Source organism: Macrobrachium rosenbergii, chromosome 53 (assembly GCF_040412425.1).
Source record: "Macrobrachium rosenbergii isolate ZJJX-2024 chromosome 53, ASM4041242v1, whole genome shotgun sequence".
Classification (NCBI taxonomy): domain Eukaryota; kingdom Metazoa; phylum Arthropoda; class Malacostraca; order Decapoda; family Palaemonidae; genus Macrobrachium; species Macrobrachium rosenbergii.
Window position 1 is genome coordinate 6,892,824 of NC_089793.1, and position 10,000 is coordinate 6,902,823.

Genomic DNA, 10,000 nt, shown 5'->3' on the forward strand with positions numbered 1-10,000 from the left:
GATGTTATTATAACAGTTGTAGGGCGAGGAATGAGTTATCTTGTACTATGGGTTATAATTTGGATTCTTATTATAGTGAAGAGATTTAAAGACGAATTTCTAGACAGGTTCACACTTAGTAGTTAGAGGTGAGCAAGGCAGTGACTGTTGTTTAGTTAGTCTCTGGAACCACTTTTGAGGAGAAACAACACTAAAACAACACCAACAACAATAATAACACGCGAGACTCAAAGACAAAATTGACAATGCAGGAACAATGCTATCGAATTATGATAAAAGGCAAAAAAGGAAAAAAAAATCAGACTCCAGACTTGATACAAGATAGCGGAATGGGCGTCACTGCAACCTTAATTTGGAAACATGGGGTCTACGCCTTTCTTAAATATCGTTGACAGATTTTGTGCTTCCACTTTGGGTCCTCATATTTAACCTCTTCTTCTTCTTCTTCTTCTTCTTCTTCTTCAGGTCAAGCTGCACCTGGGTTTATTTGAAAATGAGGCGGAGATCTGACAATAGCTTGCTTGGCGTTCTTGCGAAGTTGTGGGTACAGCGTATACGGGGGGATATAGACACATTTTATTCCCTTGGTATTAATTAGCAGTAACCGAATGCATGCGGGGATGGCATACGCAGTGCGTAAAAGCTACTCAGAGTTCGGGAATGGCGTTCAAAATACGGGAATTATTGCCAGTATTCGGGAATGGTATCCAGAATACGGGGATTGTAGCCAATGTTTCGAAAATGGAATCTAAAGTGCGGGGATTGTAGCCAATCTTTGGGAGTGAGATTCAAAATACGGAATTGTAGCCAATATTCGGGAATGGCATCCAAAATACGGGAATTGTAGCCAGTGTTCGGGAATGGAATCCAGAATGCGGGAATCGTAGCCATTCTTTGGGAGTGGCATCCAAAATATGGGAATTGCAGCTAATCTTTGGGAATGGCATTCAAAACACGGAATTTTAGCCAGTATTCGGGAATGGCACTAAAAATACGGGAATTTTAGCTAATGTGAGGGAATATCATCCAAAATACGGGAATTGTAGTTAACATTTGGGAATTGTATGGAAATGCAGGAATCACAGTCAATCTTCGGGAATTTTATCCAAAATACGGGAACTGTAGCCAACATTCGAGAATTGTATCTAAAATACAGGAATTGCAGTCAGTCTTCTGGAATTATATCAAAAATACGGGAATTGTAGCCAACATACGGGAATGGCATCCAAAATACAGGAATTGCAGTCAATCTTCGGGAATCGCATCCAAAATGCAGAAATTGTATCCAAATTCCGGAAATGGTTCCACAAAGATAGATACCACCCAAAATATGACAGGGGTACTCACTGCACCTTGATGGTACCCAGGTGCAGAGAGACGGTACCCAAAGTGCTGGATCGCGAACCCAGTCACAAGGGAATCGTCAGGTACGCGGAGTTGGGTCGTAATGGTTCCAGCGGGTTCGTCCGTTCCCCGGACCCTGGGTCTGGGTCCGACGTGGCTGTGAGAAATTTGAAGTCATAACAAAGACAGAAATTTACATATTGCTATATATTGTCCTGTTAATAATTATCAAAATTATTTCGCTATTTTTTTTTTCAAAACTTACCTGTCAGCAACTGAGCAGTATATATTTTAATTTTTTGTAAAAGAAAACTATTGTGCCGACTTTGTCTGTCCGTCCGCACTTTATTCTGTCCGCACTTTAATCTTTAAAAGTACTGAGGCTATAGGGCTGCATATTGGTATGCTGATCATCCACCTTCCAATCAGTAAACATACCAAATTTCAGCCCTCTAGCCTCAGTAGTTTTCATTTTATTTTACGTTAAAGTTAGCTATATTCGTGCATCTGGCAACGGTATAGGATAGACCACCACCGGGCCGTGGTTAAAGTTTCATAAGCCGCGGCTCATAAAGCATTATACCGAGACCACAGAAAGATAGATCTATTTTCGGTGGCCTTGATTGTACGCTGTAGCGGCTGTACAGAAAATTCGATTGCGCCGAAGAAACTTCGGCACATTTTTTACTTGTTTATTTATCTATTTGCTTATATTTTCAGGCTAAATTCTCATCTCATTCTGCCTCCATATTTCTCCTTACTTTCTTTAATTTTCTTTTATCATGCTTTGCTTACTCACACTTTTAAAATATGCAAGACAGCTGATTTGTCATCCTTGCAATTCAGAAGTAAATATCAGAAGATAGGGAATTATCGTGTTGGGGAGTGGAGACTATTTTGTTGGAGACTGAAGGCTATTTTGTTGGAGGCTGAATTTCTTGTGTTGGGGACTGGAGATTTAAGACTGTTTTGCCGATGACTGGAGACTGAAGACTTTTGTTGATGACTGGAGACTATTTTGTTGGAGGGTGAATTTTTGTTGGGGACTGGAGATTTGAGACTATTTTGTTGATGACTGGAGACCATTTTGTTGGAGAATGACTGTTGTAGGGACTTGAGACCATTTGTTGGGGACTGGAAACTGTTTTCTTGGGGACTGGAGACCATTTTGTTGGAGAATATCTGTTGATGCTTAGAAAGTATTTTGGTGATTGGAAATGCTTTTTGGGTCTGAGAACTATCTTGTGGGCGACTGTAGACTGCTTTGTTGGCTACAGGGGCCTGCTTTTTGGTTAAACTAATTTTTAGCAACTTGAGACTAAGTTTTTGACGTCAGAAAAATATATAACCTGGGGCTAAGTGTGGTAAGTGAGATTATATAGAAAACTGAAAATAAATCAGTATCATGGTTTTTGGAATATACACTTTCCTTAGCCCTGAAGCCGATGGGTCAGGCATCCTAATATATAACCTTATAAATCTAACCTCATTCCCCATCTCTCTCTCTCTCTCTCTCTCTCTCTCTCTCTCTCTCTCTCTCTCTCTCTCTCTCTCTCTCTCATTTCGATCAGGGGAGGGTAAGCCTCTACAAAGTAGTCTTCACCGCCACCGAGGTGGAACCATTCATCAAGTATTATTTAGCTTAGACTCTCTCTCTCTCTCTCTCTCTCTCTCTCTCTCTCTCTCTCTCAGCAGTTACCAAGGAATCCTCGTCATATTTCATACCTCACGTTTAGTCAACAGTCCACTGATATTCATGTTCAGTTTTAATATGCACATAAAAAATGCGTATTTATCCGCATAAATCATCAGAGAGAGAGAGAGAGAAAGAAGAAGAAGAAGAAGAAGAAAGAAAGAAGGAAAAGAAGAAAGAGAACTTATTGAACAAACCTTCATGAACATACACATTTATTTTCAAAGAGAGAGAAAGAGAGAGAGAGAAAAGCTATTCAACAAGCCTTCTTGAATATGCTCATGATTTTTATAGAGAGAGAAAGAAGAAAGAAGAAGAGAGAGAGAGAGAGAGAGAGAGAAGAGATAATAATTCTTCAAAGGAACCTTGAACACACATGATTTTTATAGAGACAGGCAGATAGACAGACAGACAGACAGACAGACAGAGAGAGAGAGAGACAGAGAGTGACAGAGACAAACTTTCATGAATACACACATGATTCTCCCAGTCGTAGCACACCAATATGTACATTTTCCCCCAATGGCTTTTAAAAGCCGTTCCTTAAGAAAACATATCATGTAAATCAGCTGACTCTAACCGTGTGGGTATGCTTCGTGACCCAAGGATGAAATGACCGAATTATGATAATGACCTCAAGAAAGGATTTCAAGGGTTCGGGGAACGATTTCTCATCCGTACCCAGTTTATGCGATGTTAATATATATTATGTTTTTAATTTTGTAGTTGAAAAACACGAGGACGTAAATTAGGATGGAAATTATAATTTTATGCGATTTTGATATTTATTATATTTTTGTAGTTGAAAAACACGAATATGAACTACGGTGTAAATTAGGTGTCTGCTGTTTTAAGCATTAAACATCTGGTCAACTTTAAGTTAAACTGTCTAAAATATTATCTAAATAACTTAAGCTATTAAAAGTATCAAAAATTTTCAGTATGTATTTTGTAGATTTCTACAATTGTAAATATAATCTACAACATTTTAATTATTGGATAAGAATTACTGAACACCCTCTTAATCTACATAAAACTTTTAAAAAGTTTATTTAAAAGTGTATCATATATTTTTCAAATTCATAATGTTCTCTGAAAATCCACGATGCTGGTAATTGGTATAAATTAAATTCTGTGTGCGTCAGTTTAATACAAACATAACATCTTAATGTATTCTTACTTGCCAATCGGTTGTTTTATTGTATTTGGAATATTATTATTATTATTATTATTATTATTATTATTATTATTATTATTATTATTATTATTATTATTTCAATAGATGAAACCAATTCTCATGGAACAAGCACACCAAAGGGGTCATTGACTTGAAATTCAAGCTTCCAAAGAATGTTGGTTTCAACCTCCCATCTCAGATCCCACACTGCAGCAGTAACTGATCATGAGACGCGAACCGGCGACATCTGAGTGGCATTCCACGACACTAACCACACTAACCACTATACCAGCGGGCCAGCGGAATAAGACTTGAATTTTCCCAAAACGAAGAAAAAAAGAACATTTATCACCTGCTTAAGACTTAAAGACGCTTCATCAACGTATATAAAACTAATTTACAGTATTGTTTTTTTCTTTTTCAGTTCAACGCTCGTGACGTAAGTGCCATCAATCTTCTCTTAGTCAGCGCTTCTTCCGAGGTATGTGGTCATTGTTCCTGTTCCTTTCTTCTGGTTATTCGTTGTTCCATCTTTTATTGGTTTTGGGTTTAGTCATAACTTATGTCTCGATAATTCTTTAGGTTGTGATTAATTATTTCTAGACTAATTTATGTTGTTTACGTGCCCACAGCATATACACGCATACGTATCTATACATATATATAATTATATATATATGAATATATAATATATATATATATACATATATATAAATATATATATATATATATATATTTATATATGTATATATGTTTATATACATATATATATACATATACATATGGAGGTTAGTCTCATATGAGAGAGAGAGAGAGAGAGAGAGAGAGAGAGAGAGCTAAACAATCGTTGACAGAGGACGGCGCCTTTGAACTTCTGGGCAAAGATATATGGACAGGGAGAGAGAGAGAGAGAGAGAGAGAGAGAGAGAGAGAGAGAGCTGTCTGTTGACAACAGACGGCGTCTTTGAAGTTCAACGTGAAGACATTATTATGTATATATATACAGTATACATACATACATACATACATACATATGCATTATATATATAATATATATATATACATATATATATATATATATATATATATATATATATATAAGAGAGAGAGAGAGAGAGAGAGAGAGAGAGAGAGAGAGAAAACGGCTTAATTTCCGGTAATCTGACCATCCCTTTCAGAACTTAAAATTATGATGATTTAGTTTCCTTCCACTATTTAATTACAGTAATTTCCGGAAACTAAGTAGCTCGTTATAAACATGAAGGGAGAATTAAGAACCCAGAGTAATTGAGAGAGAGTAGGAACATCAACAGTAGAATACAAGTCTCTAGGTTGCAAACAGCACTGGTAAGGTCCCTTGAGAATGTTTTTTTTTTTTTTTTTGCTCCGTAACTGCTGCCATATTTGCAAAGCAGAAAAACAACTCGCATAAGCAATTTGCAACGAAGCCCTGATAGAGAGAGACAGCGACAGACAGACAGACAGATGAGGGGGTGGGAGAAGAGTTGGAGAAAGAGATATTCGGGAGGAGGAGGAGAGAGCAAGGGAGTGGGAGGGAAGAAAGTGAGATAGAGAGACAGATAGGAAGAAAGGGAGAGAAACAGGAAGATATTAAGAGAAATAGAGGAACAAGCAGACAGACAGAAAGGGGAAGAACGTGAGATAGAATAAGAGAGAGATGGAAAGAAAAAGAGAGAAAGAGGAAGACAGGGAGAGAGAGAGAGAAAGGGAAGACATTGAGAGAGAGAAAGGGAGGACATAGAGGACATGAGAGAGAGAGAGAGAGAGGACATTGAGAGAGAAAGGAAGACATTAAGAGAGAAGAGAGAGAGAGAGAAAATACGAAATATTCTCAAAGTTATTGAAGGAATCAAATAATTTCTCTGGGATATACTCTAGTGTCTAGTTCCTTTCCTCACTGAGTGGCATCACAATGACTGTTTCGTTCCCTCCGCGGCAGGGCTTTGGCCTCCCCTTTCTCCAGCGTCTGTTCTCCCTGACTCCTATAGCTCTTTCTCCTTTGAGAGGCTGGAGGTCTGTATATCCTTCGTTGTAAAAAAAAAAAAAAAACGCCCGTCTGCCGTTTCTTTTTCTTATCTATTTCAGGCCTGGGCTACAAAACGACACAGGGCAGCCCATCTCATAGGCTCCTGAATTAAGAGCGGCTCTGTGAGCAAGAGCTCGTGCTGGCATAAGGCCTGCTTAATCTTAACAGCGAAAGGCCTCTGAACTAAAAATAATATACACAATACATACCATGTATATATATATTTATTTATATTTATATAATATATATACAGTATATGAATGTATACATAAATTAATATACTGTATGTATATATATATATATATATATATATATATATATATATATATATATATATATATATATATATATATATATATATACATATCTATATTATATATATATATATATATATATATATATATATATATATATATATATATATATATACTAATATATACAGTATATATATATATATATATATATATATATATATATATTAAATTTTGCCACTAAAACCAGGTTACTTGTACTTCGGTGTTAGGTTGTAATAGATGTCGCCTCGATTTGAAGACCTCGCAAAGGGGGTAGGAAAATCTCAGGACAACTTACATGAGTGAAAAACATTAAATTCATTTTAGTTTCAAATTAAATTCAATACTGAGTTTAAGGGAGGAAAGAGAAGAGGAAAAAGTCCTTAAAAAAAAACATTCTTGAAGTCCGCGGTGTGTGGGTGTGTTTTTTTTTCTGTCGTAATTAGTGCTTTATCTGAAGGATGGTCACATAATTGCAAGGGGAAGTAATGGAGAGGTATTAACGAGAAGATGGCTGGAGCCACGCTTCTGTAAATTATTAAATATATAAATTATATATATATATATATATATATATATAAATTTATATATTATATATATAATTTATATATATATATATATATATATATATATAAATTTATATATATATATATATATATATATATATATACATACATATATATATAATTTATATATATATATATATATTGTATATATTGTATATATGTTTATATATATATATATATATATATATATATATATATATCTATGTATCTATATGTATGTGTGTATGTATATGTACACTTTATATATATATATATATATATATATATATATATATATATATATATATATATATATATATATATAAGAGAGAGAGAGAGAGAGCAGAAGCGAAGCCAAAGATCTGTAACCGGTAAAGCCCTAACCACTGACCACTGAGCGGCATACGTCAATTTCAATATCATTATGCTAATTAAGCGATGGATAACAAACAAACAAACAAACAAACAAAAAATAGACACGACACGGAAAAAAAATGACAATGAAAACATCATCCCCCAACATCATCACCATTCTCATGTACATCATCATCATTATCATCATTGAAAGCAAACCGTCTCGCCAGCGAGTGTCTTGTCGGCGACATCAAAGGGAGAATCCCTTTAGTCGGCCCGGGATGATTTAGATGGTATCGAGTTATTTATCGGCGCTTTGCACTTCGTTGTCGACGCCCGGAATGTGTCGCTACAAATTCTGCACGCTCAATGTAGAGGCTGGTGTTCTGCGATACAGACTAGACTGTTTTAATATCTTGACGTGACTGAAAACATCACTTTGCTGTCGAACTTCTCAGTTCCAGAGGTATTTTGTTCCTCCCAGAGGATTTCGTGAAGTTGGAACTTCAGAAGTTCAAGCGATGACGCAATGCATTCCTACTCTGTTACAATTCTCTTCGTATTTTAATAATTTACATTTTTATCTATTTTTGTATTAATTAGAACGTCAGAAGTTCAAGAGATGATGCAATGCATTCCTACCCTCTTACAATTCTCCTTGTATCTGAATAATTTACTTGCATTTTTATCTATTTATTTATGAATTCAGTCTTTTTTTTTATTAAGTGATCTGTTATTTCTGTATTTCCCATTACCTTCTGTTGAAGAGTTAGAGAAATTTATTTCCGGTGATAGAAATTCATTTCTCGCTATAATGTGGTTCGGATTCCACAATAAACTGTAGGTCCCGTTGTTAAGTAACCAATTGGTTCTTAGCCACGTAAAATAAGTCTAATCTTTCGGGCCAGCCCTAGGAGAGCTGTTAATCAGCTCAGTGGTCTGGTAAAACTAAGGTATACTTACTTTTACCTTCTGTTACTTCTGTTTAATGAACACCATATTCTCTGGAAGCCTGAATTTCGAGTCAGTAGCCCCCGTGGTGGGCTTGTTCCATTTGAATACGGTTCATCTTCTGAATAATAATAATAATAATAATAATAATAATAATAATAATAATAATAATAATAATAATAATAATGGAGATTTTATTTAAGGATGGATGAATTCAAACAACATTTTTGAAATTTGTAATGTTTTATTGTCCATTCCCCCATATTTATTTATTTATTAATACCTTTTCTTTTAACCTCTCTCTCTCTCTCTCTCTCTCTCTCTCTCTCTCTCTCTCTCTCTCTCTCTCTCTCTCTCTCTCTAGGCTGATTTACTTTTTAAGCCCTCTTAGGTTTATAGACTGTTAACTCCGTCCACAAGGGTTTTCAGCTGATGATTTAAAGAAAGAAAGAAAATCAGCTGTTTTCTCGATGCGTAATGAACTGGAGCTTTGATTTAAAATCGTCTGATTTCTTGACGTATAACGTAGAACGATATTCAATTATTTCCACGGTAAATAAGCTTATTGAACAGAAATATAGGATTAATATTTTAGTATGGGAACTACTAAAGAGTCTTGCTTGTCATCTTCGTCAAATAAAAAAGTTGCATATAATTACTTTTTTAAGGGGCGCATGGGACTGACAGCCTAGTGTCCATATATAGCCCAGGTCTGATGAAACTGAAAGGAGAGAAAAGGAGAGAAAAAGCCTTTTATTCTCAAGTCAGTCTGGGAAAACAAAAGGAGAGGAAAAGCCTTTTATTCTCAAGTCAGTCTGGGAAAACAAAAGGACTAAAAGAATTCCACGAAAAATTGGGGACGTTCTTAAACAAGTCACAGACATAATTACAGAAAACGGGTATTGAGAGGGAAACGCCTAAAATTTTTTTGTCAATTTTTCCAGTTGGACGTTTTTAAAACATTTTCCTTGCAGTCTAAAAGGGCTAGTTATGCCCAGTGTATGAAATAAAAACGATTTTCTTAATTCTAGTCCTAAAATAAAATATTTCCCGCTTGAAATTAAAAATATCTTATTCTATTTATATACTGTATATGTTTTTTATTGACTCGAGGCATAATAATTCCACCGTTCTGTATCAAAAATGACGGCAAACCTGCCGCTTTTTATCTTGGAAATTGCTACTCTCATAGCTTGCAATCCTAGGCTGGTATTTCCAATTGCAACCTGTGGCTATATATATAAAAAAAATTGTGCAAAAATAAAAATTGCTTAAAGAACAGGAAATTCCACAAGTGACTTTTTATCTAGGAGATTTCGTTGCAATAGCTTCAGTAATTTTTTTTTTCTAAATATAATGACTCGGACTTATGGAAATTTTGGTTAGTTTCATAGTATACTATTATGGAGATAAATTTAAGGGATTTTTTAGTTATTGTGTTAATAACGTTGTGGAGGTGAATGTAAGGAACTTTGGTTCGTAGCCTAATGCTGTTGTGGAGGTGAATGTAAGGATGTTTGGTTAGCAGCCTAATACTGCTGTGGAGACGAATGTAAGTCACTTTGGTTAGGAGCCTAATGCTGTTGTGGAGATGAA

At 35.3% G+C, this 10,000-nt stretch overlaps 1 long non-coding RNA gene across 1 annotated transcript in view; it reads left to right on the top strand.

Moving 5' to 3' along the window:
* LOC136834072 (uncharacterized) overlaps positions 1-4,705 on the top strand; it is an 11,808-nt gene extending 7,103 nt beyond the window's left edge. Inside the window, exon 3 of the long non-coding RNA XR_010851652.1 lies at positions 4,639-4,705. This is a non-coding gene — a long non-coding RNA (uncharacterized lncRNA). The remainder of the gene's footprint in view (positions 1-4,638) is intronic.
* Positions 4,706-10,000: the final 5,295 nt, after the last annotated feature.